The following is a 13,185-nucleotide window of genomic DNA, read 5'->3' on the forward strand; positions in this document are numbered from 1 at the left end:
ATAATGTGTAATGGAATTATGCACAAAAGTAGCATTAAATTAGATGTTTTCAATTATAGACTGGTCTATATATCAGCAGTTATGAATATTGTATCACTCTTGTATTCCGGTTAGGAATACAAGAGTGATACAATTATATATAAGTGATGGATTGCACTTGAATCAATTTATTGTTAGGTGTAAGTAAGGAGAAATCTTGCTCAGTGAGAGGCACTTTTGAGAGGAGTGAAGGGAGAATGATCAGAAAATGATAAAATAGCTTCTCAAGTCACAAAATTTAATGACAGAATCAACATAAGGTATGAGGGAGGTTCTGGGCAAGAGCAAAGACTGCAAATTATGTATAATAATGCCAAAAACATTCAAAATAAGGGAAAAAAAAGTTTTGCAATTTTTTTTTAACTTGCCAAAAATTACAGGTATTAGTGAAATTTAGTTGATGAATAATTATACGATTATAGGGATAGAATGTAAGGGATATAATATTTTGAGGGAAGATAACGGGAACAAGATAAATGGGAGGGATAATTATTATTATTATTCAGGGCTCCATGGAGTCAAAAGACTCATCACAGGAGGTCCCCTCCTAGGAAACACAAAGTCTATCATACCACTCCTTAAACTCATTGACCACAGAAGAAATAAAGTCAAAAAAAGTAAGAGTTCAGCAGCAGGAGGACAGCTGTGTGGAAGACAATGATTTTTGAGGCCATCTGGTGTGTGTGTGTATGCGTGCATGTGTGTGTGTGTGTGTGTGTGTGTGTGTGTGTGTGTGTGTGTGTGTGTGTGTGTGTGTGTGTGTGTGTGTGTGTGTGCATGAGAGAGAGAGAGTGGTATAGAGGCTACAGACTACCGGGACAAATTATATAGTCAGTTGCTGCTATAGGTCAAGGTGCAAAGGAGAATGTAGACAGCATGAATCAGCAAATGAGAAGGATGAATTCAGAGCAAGTAATTACTGTTCAGTCTCCCCAATAGTTGAGGACTGACCTTAACTATGAGGACGTAGACTGGAAGGAGGAACTGTCGCTTGGAGGTCCTGCCACATTTAACACTGATTTTTTTCACTCAAACTCAAGACCCAACCAATTGAAATAATGTCAACTGAGACAGAGGCACATGGTCAAAATTCAAAGTAGTAGTAAAGCACAACATGATAAAATGGGGGGATAGAGCATACCTTTTTGAAAGGAAAACATTAAAAGACCTGTGTAAAGTATGTATAAAGAGAGAAGCTAGTTCACAGAAAACCAATACAGCAGCATAAAATGTAGTAATATTATCAGAAATATCAACATAGAAATTATAACTGAAAAGGGAGAAGCAAATTCAAGAAAGAAATAAGAACATGACATTAGTTGCCCATTCATCCTGTTTTTACACTTTTTCCAGTGAACTCAACTTTGGAATGCCAGTCATAGGGTCACAACAACCCTATGACCGAATTCTCACAAGACATCTAATTTCTTCTAATGTAATAAAACAGAGACTTCTATAAACAATATCAGCATAGATATAAGAAAGCATCAGTGCAAAATGTGCAGTGAAGAAGGGCAGCATCTTGTTTTTCCATGTTGGTTGTGGGACTCCTTAACACAGAGCCTTACACTTAATGGATTTGAGTCAAAAACAATCAAAAAAAAAAATCCTCAACACAGCTCCCACAACAACAACTTGGAAAAACAAGATCTCAAGAACGCAATCGCACTACTCTCTCTCTCTCTCTATGTTCACTGGGTATCTACAGATGTTGTATGGTCGCTCTGAAGTTTGCTGATATGCCACACCAAGCCTCGCCATGTAGTCCTGTTGTTTGCTTTTCTGGAGGCCTCAACTCTCTGAAGATCAGTCACTCCACACACACTCACACCATCCATCTCATTGATGGTTTACCCCTTCCCCTTTTTCCAGGAATTTTACCTTCTATTACTGTTCTGAGAAGTCCCCCTTCCATCCTTTCTATGCGTCCAAAATATTTTAACTTTCTTCTGTCAATATCCTTAAGGAGCCTTAAAGTTCTACTGATCTTTTCTAACACCCATTCATTTGTATGCCTTTCAGTATATGATATCCTCAACAGTCTTCTGTAACACCACATCTCAAAAGCAGATATCCGTTTCTTATCTGACTTCTTTAGGTTCCAAGTCTCACATCCATAAGTCGCTGTTGGAAAAACAACTGCATCCAAAATCCTCAACTTTGTTCCCATGGAGATAGATCCATCCTTTCAGATTTTAGACAGGTCTCTGACTATTGTTTAGCCATTCCTAACCTTTTTCTGACATCTTCTGAACAGCAATTCTTCACATTAATAATGGATCCCAGGTACTCAAACTTGCTGACTTCCTCAATTCTTTCTCCATTTAGGTACACTTGTTTCTCAAGAGCTTCTCTGTTTGTATTTCCTTTGAGAACCATAATCTATGTCTTGCTAGGATTGAGTTGAAGTCCTCTGTTATTACTGATCTTGTTAATTTTGTCAAGAATTAGTCCTAGTTCTTCCATGTCATTACAAAGGAGTACAGTATTATCAGCATACCTCAGATTATTGATCAATCTACCTCCTATCCTAATTCCTGTTCTGAGCTCATCCAATGCTTCACGCATGATGTCCTCTACACATATACTAAACAAGTGAGGAGAAAGTAAATATCCTTGCCTAACTCCTTTTCCAACTTGAAGCCAGTCAGTCAATCCAACACCTGTTCTTACCGTGGCTTCTTGCTCCTTATACAAGTTGGCTATCAACCTGATAGTGTGTTGAGGAAAACCCATTCTTTTCATTACTTCCCACAGTTTCACATGCTCAACACAGTCAAAAGGTTTAGAGTAGTCTAAGGAGTCTCAATTCTTTATATTTTTTCTATGATCTGTCTAAGGCAAAGGATCTAATCTCTGGTGCCCTTATCTTTCCTAAAACCTGCTTGTTCCTCAGGCATCTCTGCCTCAACTTTGGCCTCAATCCTATTTAGCATGATCTTAAATAAAATTTTGCTTGCTCTTGTATGTATGGTGTTGCTTTTATCTATATGTCTTGTTCAGTGAAATGCGAGACTAACTTAAGATCATTCTTCACTATTTGTGGTAGAAGAGCTATCTACACATTTGACTGACCCTGTGATTGATCATGTGTATTAATTAATTAAACAAAGAGTTTGTCTCAGGTTAGAGCCAAATTCTTTGTAACGACTATCTGGAGTTACTCCTCAATTAGGTACTGGCAAATTTATTTGTTTTAGCTGCGCCAGCCAATACCTTTAGGTTAGAAGGACTCTTAACCAAGCAACAACTCCCAGAAAATATACAAGACTGATCAATCTATCAAATACACTTAATATCAAATTACCTAAATCGCTTATGCTAATTTTTTTCATTTGCAGCTGTGATCTCAAATAAGCAAATCTACTCCGCTCAGGTTCTGATTAAAACGAGTGTATTGAATTCATTCTCAGGCCACAAGTCAGGTTAAAATACAAAAATACATTTATTGAATTCTTAGAATACATATCCTCAAATTATACACTCAGCTAAATTAATGGCATTCTAGGTTATAAAACTAAATATGGCAACTTAAATCGATACAACTGAATCTTATCATGAATTATTACTACTAGAATAATTCTTAGCTCTCATCAATACACTGATCTATAATTTCCTCCAAAACAATTATTCTATTAACTTTGTTAACTATTTCACATAACATGCATAATATAACTTATCTATACAATCACTCATTAATATGTTCATGTAGCTATGACACTGCTACTAAATAATCACTAAGAGTTCTATATTAGAATGTTCCTGCTTACTAATTCACACATTTCTTCCCTTTCTCAACAAAAGATACACTAAAGGTTGTACATTACCAACTCTCAGGAAATTCATCAGGTCCGTCACTTATTCTTCAACTATTCTTACAAAATGCTTGTTCTTTGTCTGGATGATTGTCTCACATGGCTTGACTTGGAACTCATTATTAGGTCTCTTCCTCCAAAGTGGACTAGAAACATCTCAGCTTAATTTTGATACACGTGGTTGTTCATGGTGATCATCGGATACAGATCTCTACGGAAGGCCAACCATGTGTCCATGCTTGGCCCGCTCCTTCGTCACTTTTCTCCGTCTGACATGCCATTTCGACATTCGCATTCAGCTACTCATTTCCGAAGATGTTTCCAGCCAGGACCCTGGAACCACGAGTGTCGATGCTGAGCAGCGGAGGACTATCCAGAACACAAGAAGAGACGAGAAGAAAAAAAAGCCTTGAGAAAGGGGAGCAGACTCCTTTTATGTTACCACTTTTCCACCTTCTCACTGCATCACGTTTTCTCCCTGATACCAATCTTTTTGCAAGCGAGACGATCTCCTTTGCAGCGTCTTCTGGGAATTATGAGCACGCGCTGCTCTCCATGCATATTCGATTGCTGCAGGTCAAACATTTATCCGAAAGTTTCATCAGTGAACTTTGAAATTTTATTCTTACATCGTAATAAACAATTTTCATAGAATATTTCTTTCATTGTTAAACCTTACAAAACAGATTACATTTATTATTTTTCTATGGAGTAATTCTACATTAAAGGTATTCATTTATAAATCCTTGAACAATCTGCATTTTTACCTATGTACAAGTATATCTTTGTTGATTTGTTAAACTTGTTAAATCCTGGAAGTATTTCTAAACAAAAAAAAAAAAAAAAAACTCTTCATTCAAGATCTAACAGTTTCACAAGAAAATTCAAGGAAGCAGCAAAAATGCTTAGAATTCCTACACAGTGCAACAAAAACCAAGGTTTGATATTACACTAAGTGTGGTCGGCATTCATAAAAAATCTAACTTTCTCAGATCTCGAACATAACATACGTGAAGCACAGAACGTGTCAACGAATAACGATGTTCCAACAAACATTCAATAACAAATGTTTCAATTTTTTCAATGTTACAGTTGGAAACATGGACTATGAATTTAATCTTTGTAAGTTGTGTTTAACTTTTTTTATACACCAATTCCCCTGATGATGTAAGTCATATGACTTACGAAACTTGTCGGGTTTTCACTTATACTGTTCGTATTTAATAAACATGTGGTCTCAATACCGGAATCTCTCTCTCAAAATACTGGCCCACAGAAACCTTCGCATACATAAAGATGTACATTATCTCCACTGTTATTCATCATCTATATGGATCACATTATGAAGGAAAGTGATGTTAAACCTGATATCAAAATTTGAGATGCTTATCTCATGTCATTGCTTTATGCAGATGATGTTATACTGATAAATAAATCCAGGACAAGTCTGCAGTATTCCCTAACCAAATTTAATTACAGCTGTAATAAATTTGGTATGAAAATCAGCAGTAACAAGGCAAACACAAGGAAAATATACAGAAACATTGAAAGTATCAAATGCATCCTGAATGGAGAACCTATAGAACAAGTAAAACATTTCAGCTATTTAGGCACAATTTTTAATGAAGATGGCAAATTAAATTTGGAAATAGATAGCAGAATTAGCAAAGCTGGTAAGATAGAAAGTCAACTGAATAAATTTTATATGGAATAAGAGAGAAATTAGTCAAAACACTAAACTAGCTCTTTACAAACAGTGTTTAAACTACTTTTAACTTATGTCTGAGAGCTGGGTTAGAAATAAAACTATTGATCAAAGAATACTGAGAAAGATTAAGGGACTGAAAAGATGGTATCATATTAAAAACGAGGATATTAGGAAAGAACTTGACATTGTTAGCATTCAAGAATGTGTTAGCAGAGCTAATCTCTGGTGTTATAGATACCTAAATAGAATGGGACAGGAAAGATTAACTAAACACGAGTTCTTTTCCAGGAAGACTACCTTGGTCTTCCTCAGAGGAAGACCAGGGTGGATTGAGATAGTAAAAAAGTGCGTTAGAAGACAGAAATATGAAATCTGATAATATCAGATTGTTGACAGATAACAGCCTAATCTAGAGGAAAATTGTTGATAGGAAGTTATTAGAGATGTAACTATTCACATAGTACTATCATTAGATCCTGTACACTCCATGAGGGTATATGTCAGGAATTTGATGATGACGATGAGTTTTGTTTACTCACACTTAGGTAAAGTTTACCAACAAAAATATAATTTCTTGTCAAGTATAATTTATTTAAAAGAAAGAATGATCATCTGATGATGGGAGGGGATAGTGTAGAAGACATATTTTAAGTATTATTATTATTATTATTATTATTATTATTATTATTATTATTATTATTATTATTATTATTATTATTATTGCATCCTCCATGGAGTCAGCACTCATCATTGAAGGTTCATTCAACTGACTACATATTTATCATACCGAATCTTAAAATCCTTAACACTCCTTGCATTAACAACATATTCTGTTAATGCATTTCATTCACTGACAATTCTCCATATAAAAAATCTTATGCCTCACATATCTCTTCGCCACACTCTTACAACTTCCAGGGATGACCTCAGGTTTTTTCCCTTGTACCTTCTACTATTTTTATAATCTCAAATGGATTAATCCAATAAAATCCTCTCATTAACTTAAATGTCTCCATCCACTAAACTCTGTAATCAACATTTCTTTGCCCTCTCTCCATAGCCAGTATTTATTCCAAAGTCCCGATATTGTCTTAGTCACTTGCCTCTAGACATTCTCCAATGTCTCCCCATCACACTTTTTTTTATTTATTCGTATGGAGTTTCCTCCCTTTTTCTCTCCCGTCCCTATTGGGGTGAGGTGAGTTCCCTCATGGGGGGGGGTTAAGTATTTATGGCTGTAGATCCGTGTGTGTTCATAAGGCCAGTTTGCTGCTTGTGGGATGAAAAACGCCAGATAAACTGGCAGAAAAAACCCTACTGCCCATGCCCAAGACTGGCTAACTTGGCTATGGCTGAGGAAGCCCCTCAAATTCCTTCGATGGGAATCGAACCTGGGACACTCCTTCCCCAGTCATATAGTTGTGAAGCACACAGCCACTAGGCTAACCGCGCAGATCCCATCACACTGAAAACCAGGTGACTAGATTTGAACACCACAGTCCAAGTGTAGTCTGACCAGTGCTTTATACAGTGGCACAACCAGTTCCTTATCTTTACATGTTAGAGTACTTCTTATTATAGTAGCACTGCAATATGCAGCCTTTGCAACACTGGCAATATGCTCTCTAAATATCAATCTACTGTCAACCGTCACACCAAAATCTCAAATCTCATCCACATCCTGCAGAATGACACTGTCAATATAGTACACAGCCTCATATTTCTACTCTCTACTTGTTCACCAACTTATCTGTGGTAATCAATGAAACGCTTTTGCAAAGTCAGAAACATCACTGTATATGATTCTCCCTTATCTAACACACCTGTTACCCTATCAAAAAATGCAAGTAAATTGCTAAAACAGGGACAACCCTTTACAAATCCATGCTGACCATCATAAACAATGCTAGGTCCATCAATCCAATCCTGTATTCTATTCCTCACCAATCTCTCCAACATCTTGACCTCAACTTCAGTTATACAGTCTGGTCTATAATCAGAAACTTCTCTCCTATAACAATGCTTGTGTAATACTATTTTGTCTTCTTTCACTCCTTAGGAACTCTTCCCTCTGCAAGACTTTCATTAAATAACCAGGTCAAGGGCATAGCCAACTGTGCTACAGTTTTTTTAAGAACACATAATGATATGTCGTCCATTCCCACAGCCTTATTAACATCTAACACCCGACACACCTCTGATTCTTTCACTTCCAATTCTCCCAATACTTGCCTCCCTTCTGTATATTGCATTGCATCATTTACATGATATATAGTGATAAAGTGCTTGTTCAATAATTCCACTGTATCCTTTCAACTGTTCTTCTGCTGAAATGACTCCACCAGTGTCAACATGCCATAATTATTCTTTCTCTTCTTTCTTTCTCATATAGTGGAAAAATTCCCATTGAGTTATTCTTGGCTTGACTAACCAATCTCCTCTTATATTGCACCTTTTCTTTCTATACTATGTTCATCACCTTTCTAGCCTGCACTTTATACTCTTCAATAATATACTTACTTAATCCCTCATTAGGAGGGCTCAATCAGTCCTTAGGGATGAATGATGAAAGGGGGAAACCCCATATCAGTAAAGTATGGATCTGATCACCATCACTTTTCCAGAACTGCTTGCTTGATTTCACTGTTTATCTATTTCACTCCTACTATTTACTTGTTAACCCTTGGTATGCAGTTATACATTGCTTTTGTCAGATACTGCCTTGTGAGTTTTCTTGCATTGTCTACATCTTTTCTGCTCAGCTCATCTACCCAACATACTGATGTTAACTGACTACAGAGCTTCCTATAAACGTCCATTTTATACTTTAACATATATCAATTTTTGGCAGTAACCTTTTCTTGTTTCATCATTTCCCATACAAGTACCTCATGATCACTCTCACCAACTGGCAGCAGTGAAATTCTTCATTAACAACTACATCTTGTAAAGTTATCACCAAATCCAAAACATTAAAGCCTCTAGTTGCTTCAGTCACATGCTGCTTAAGAATATTTATCTCTCAGAAATTGAACAATCTAACCTAATTGTTGTCTAATTCCATTGTATATTCCTGTAATTAAAGTCAAATATTAGGATCACTTTCTTTTTACATGCCCAACTAATTTGCCTATCTATTTCAATGTCAGTATTCTCTTCATTCCCTGGCCTATAATAGTATCCTATCAGACATACTTGCCTGTTAATTTCAACTTCAAATCACACAGATTCAAAATCTGTACAAGCATTATCAATTTCCACAGTTTGTGGTTTCAATTCCTGATAATCTTTAACAATCATTAGCAGCACTCCAATGCAACGATTAACAGCATTCCCACCCCCTCTTCTTTTCACATTTCTAGTTGAGAAGGAAGTCCATTTTGCAAATGAGGCAATGCATAGGTTATACAGGAAGAAAAATGTGTAGTTTGCAGATGTGGGGATTGAATTTACGTTCATACTATGTTTTGGGGTGATGTAAACAACAGGTGCTTTTCCAGTCAATTCTACAGTTGTAAAGTGTTCAGAGCATGATCAGAAAGACCAGCTTGACCATAGTTATTATATTTAATGTGTTGTTTATGTTATTTTTTTCTGATAGGAATTGTGTGTCCTGTTTCCCCCATATAGGGCAAATTACAGGTGCAATGAATACAGTATACTCCAGGGTGGGCCAGCAGATGGAGTGGATCCTTGGATGAGTTGAGTAAGTTCTTTAATTTTACAGGAGGTTTTAGGGTGGCTTTAAGGTTGTATTTTTGTAGTATTCTGTTTATTTTGTCTGATATCCCTTTAATGTATAGAATCAAATTCAATCACTATATCTCCACAAACTACACATTTTTACTCCTGTATAACCAATGCATTGCCTTATTTGCAATCATGGTCTTCCTTCTCAACTCACCTCTGTCATATCTTGGTAATATACTCTCCCTATCTTTACCCTCTTGCTCTTCTTTTTTGATACTTTCAGTAACCTTTCAATCTTAACTCATACCATACTCATCTCTTTTCAGATCATTGTACCTGTCAAAATAATTAATTCTTTCACTTTGCCTTTCTGCATCCTCAAAGTCTCAATGACATCATTAATCTTTACACATGAGAGGCACAATTCTATCATGAAATTTTTTCTAAGAAATTTTCTGAGGAATTTATCACACTCATGAAATTTTTAAATGAATTTTGTGCAGAGATTCAATGCATTCATCTCATTATGGAATCACTGTTCAAAATTCCTTACTTTTGCTTTCTTGTTTAGTCATGTATTCTTTCTCTTCTCTCACTCCTCTTCTTTGTTTCTCTTCTCAGCAGTACCTCTCAGGTCAGCTGTACCTTTAAAGTTGGCTCTTAATCTTTCCTCATTGTTTTATTTATTTATGGATAATCTATCAGATTTTTTTTCCTTCTCCAACTGTGAATGGAAATCACAGTCAGGACCAGGGAAATGGGAGTGGTCAAACTGAAGAGAGAGAGAGAGAGAGATGTAGTATAGCAGCTAGAATAGAGAATTTTGGTGCTGATAGGATGGACCCAAACACACAGTGATTGTCATGTTTATACAGAAATGTAAGGAGTATTCGAAACAAGAGAGCTGAGTCTGTGGCATTAATTGAGACAGTATGCCCAAAAGTAACTGGAATAAGTGAAACCTGGTTGTCTGAGGAGGATGTGATGTCTGGAATAGAATTAGAAGGATATATAATATTATGGAAAGATAGAGATGTGAAAAGAGCAGGGGGAAAGCAAAGGAGCAAAGGAATTGTGACTGCAAAATGAGGAAATTGATGGTGCATGCACAGATTTTGAATCTGTGGAGTGAAGTTGAAATAAACAGGTTACTATATCTGATAGGATGCTATTATAAGCCAGGGAAAGAAGAGAATACTGATTGTGAAATGTTTAAGCAACTTTGTTGGGCATGTAAAAAGAAAACGATCCTGATGGGAGACTTTAATTACAGGTATATGACTGGAAGGAGGAGATAGTGTATGGAACAGGGAGCGCGAGTTTGTGGAATTTCTGAGAGATAAGTATCTTAAGCAGCATGTGATAGAAGCAACTAGAGGCTTTAACGTTTAATGTTTTAGATTTGGCGATAACTTTACAAGATGTAGTTGTTAATGAGGTGTTGACACTGTTGCCAGTTGATGAGAGCGATCATGAGGTACTTGTTTGGGAAGTGATGAAACAAGAAAAAGTCATTGTCAAAAAAGGATACACGTGGAAGTATAAAGCAGGTGATTATAGGGTCAGTTAGCATTAGTACATTGGGTAGATGAGCTGAGAGGAAAAGAAATTGAAATGCATGGAAACTCATAAGGCAGTATCTGACAAAAGCAATGTATGACTGCATACCAAGGGTTAAGTGAGTAAACAGAGTGGGAGTGAAATGGATAAACAACGAAATCAAGCAAGCTGTGCTGGAAAATAAAATGTTATGGAGGAGGTATAAGACAGTTGGTGGTGATCAGTTCCAAGATGAGTATAATGTGCAGGCTAGGAAGGTGATGAGCATGGCAAAGAAAGAAAAGGTACAGTATGAGAGGAGATTGATTAATCAGGCAAAGGTTAACTCGAGGGAATTTTTCTGCTATATGGAAAGCAAGAAGAAGAAGAATTATGGCAGACTAACACTGATGGATAGTCATCGCAGCAGACTAACAGCTGCAAAAGATATAGTAGAATTATTGAAGAAGCATTTTATCAGCGTATATCATACTGCTATAAATTATCTGGAACAATATATAGAAGAGAGGCAAGTATTAGGAGAATTGGAAGTGAAAGAAACAGAGGTGTATCAGATGTTGATTTGGTTAGATGTGAAAAGGCTCTAGGAATGGATGATATATCACCACATATGCTTAAGGAATATACACCACAGTTGGTTATGTCCTTGACCTAGTTATTTAATGAAAGTCTAGCAGTGGGTAGGGTTCCTAAGGAGTGGAAAGAGTGCAAAATAGTACCACTCCACAAGCATGGTTCTAAGACAGAAGTCTCCAATTATAGGCCAGTCTGTATAACTGCAGTTGTGGCCAAGGTGTTGGAGAAATTGATAAGGAATAGAATACAGAATTGGGTTGACAGACATGGCATTCTTTATGAAGGTCAGCATAGATTTGTAAAGGGTAGATCCTGTTTCAATATTTACTTGCATTTTATAATAAGGTGACAAGTGTGTTAGATAAGGGAGAATCATATACAATGATATTCTTAGACTTTGCGAAATCATTTGATAGATTACCACATGCACAAGTTGCAGAGGATAGGAATCGATTGTTTATTTATTTATTCGTATGGCACGAATATCAAAACATGCAGTACAATACACTTTAATAACATATAAATTAAAAGTCAAAAGTCATTTTAAAAACCAATAAAATTAAAAGGTTACATCCATATAGGTCAGATAGTTCATAGCTTCGGGTGTAGCACTTAAAAAGTCCAATTTGTCTCCTGAATATGCTCTGAGATAACACTGAGTCACAATATGGTTCACAGTTTGTCTCTGAGCTCCACAATCACAATGTGGGGATGGTCGTTTACCCCATTTAAAAAGCATATCCGCACATACACCATGACCAGTTCGTATTCTATTAAGCTGAGTCCAGGATTTTCATGGGAGGTGTGAGCAAGCATCAAAACTTTCTTGTAATTCATTGAGAGAAAATTTTGTGATGTCATCTGTATGGCTCTCCCACTGTTCTTGCCACTTTTGCTTCAAGTCAAAGTTAGAATGTAGTAGTAGTTGGGCTAATTGTAGTGGTGGATGTCTTGATCTCAATCGTCGTACACTTAAGTCTGGGAGATCTAAATGTATTGGTAGGGCTGTGTTCTCCAAGATTTTCTTATACTCATGTAAGAGAGCCTTAGTCCTGCGCAGATTCGGTGGAACAATGTTACTAAGCGCTGGAAGCCAGTGTGTGTGCGTTGATTTAATTGTACCAGAAATCAGTCTCATTGTATTATTTAGTTGGCTATCAACAAGTTTAACATGTGTGCTATTTAGCCACACTGGTGAGCAATATTCAGCAACAGAGAAAATTAGATCAAGAGCAGTAATCCGCAGATTAACGGCTGTTGCTCCCCATGTCGTGCCTATTAGTTTTTGTATTATGTTGTTACGGGTTCTTAACTTAGCAGAAACGTTTATTAGGTGTTGCTTGTACGAGAGCGTGCGGTCCAGGGTAATGCCCAAGTACTTTGGAAACTTATTGTGTCGTAGTAAACATCCTTCAAAGAAGATATGTAAAGTGACATCTGCCATGTGATTATTAAAGTTAAAGCTTGATACTTCTGTTTTGTCTGGATTGAGCTGGAGCCTCCATTTTTTATAATATTCACCTATAGTTTTCAGATCTTTTGTAAGTACGTCTTCAGCCTGACTTATGTTTTTGTGTCGAATGTCGAATGGCTTACAGTGTCATCAGCATAACAGAACTTGTGTGAGATGGCAGCAGGTAAGTCATATGTGTATAGGTTATAAAGTAAGGGTGCCAATACTGACCCTTGTGGAAGACCATTATTAAGTTTTCGTTGTCGGGACATTTTATTTCCTAATATAACTTGAAAGAAACATTCAGTGAGCATGGAGGAAATTAAGTGTGCGGTCCATTTACA

General features: G+C 36.6%; 1 protein-coding gene across 1 annotated transcript in view; it reads right to left on the minus strand.

The window, feature by feature from the left end:
• kl-2 (dynein heavy chain 2, axonemal kl-2) overlaps window positions 1-13,185 on the minus strand; it is a 1,497,432-nt gene that overhangs the window by 1,306,183 nt on the left and 178,064 nt on the right. The window lies entirely within an intron of this gene.

This window comes from Typopeltis vanoorti, chromosome 24, assembly GCF_054136105.1.
Source record: "Typopeltis vanoorti isolate ZY-2024b chromosome 24, IOZ_Tvanoo_1.0, whole genome shotgun sequence".
Classification (NCBI taxonomy): domain Eukaryota; kingdom Metazoa; phylum Arthropoda; class Arachnida; order Uropygi; family Thelyphonidae; genus Typopeltis; species Typopeltis vanoorti.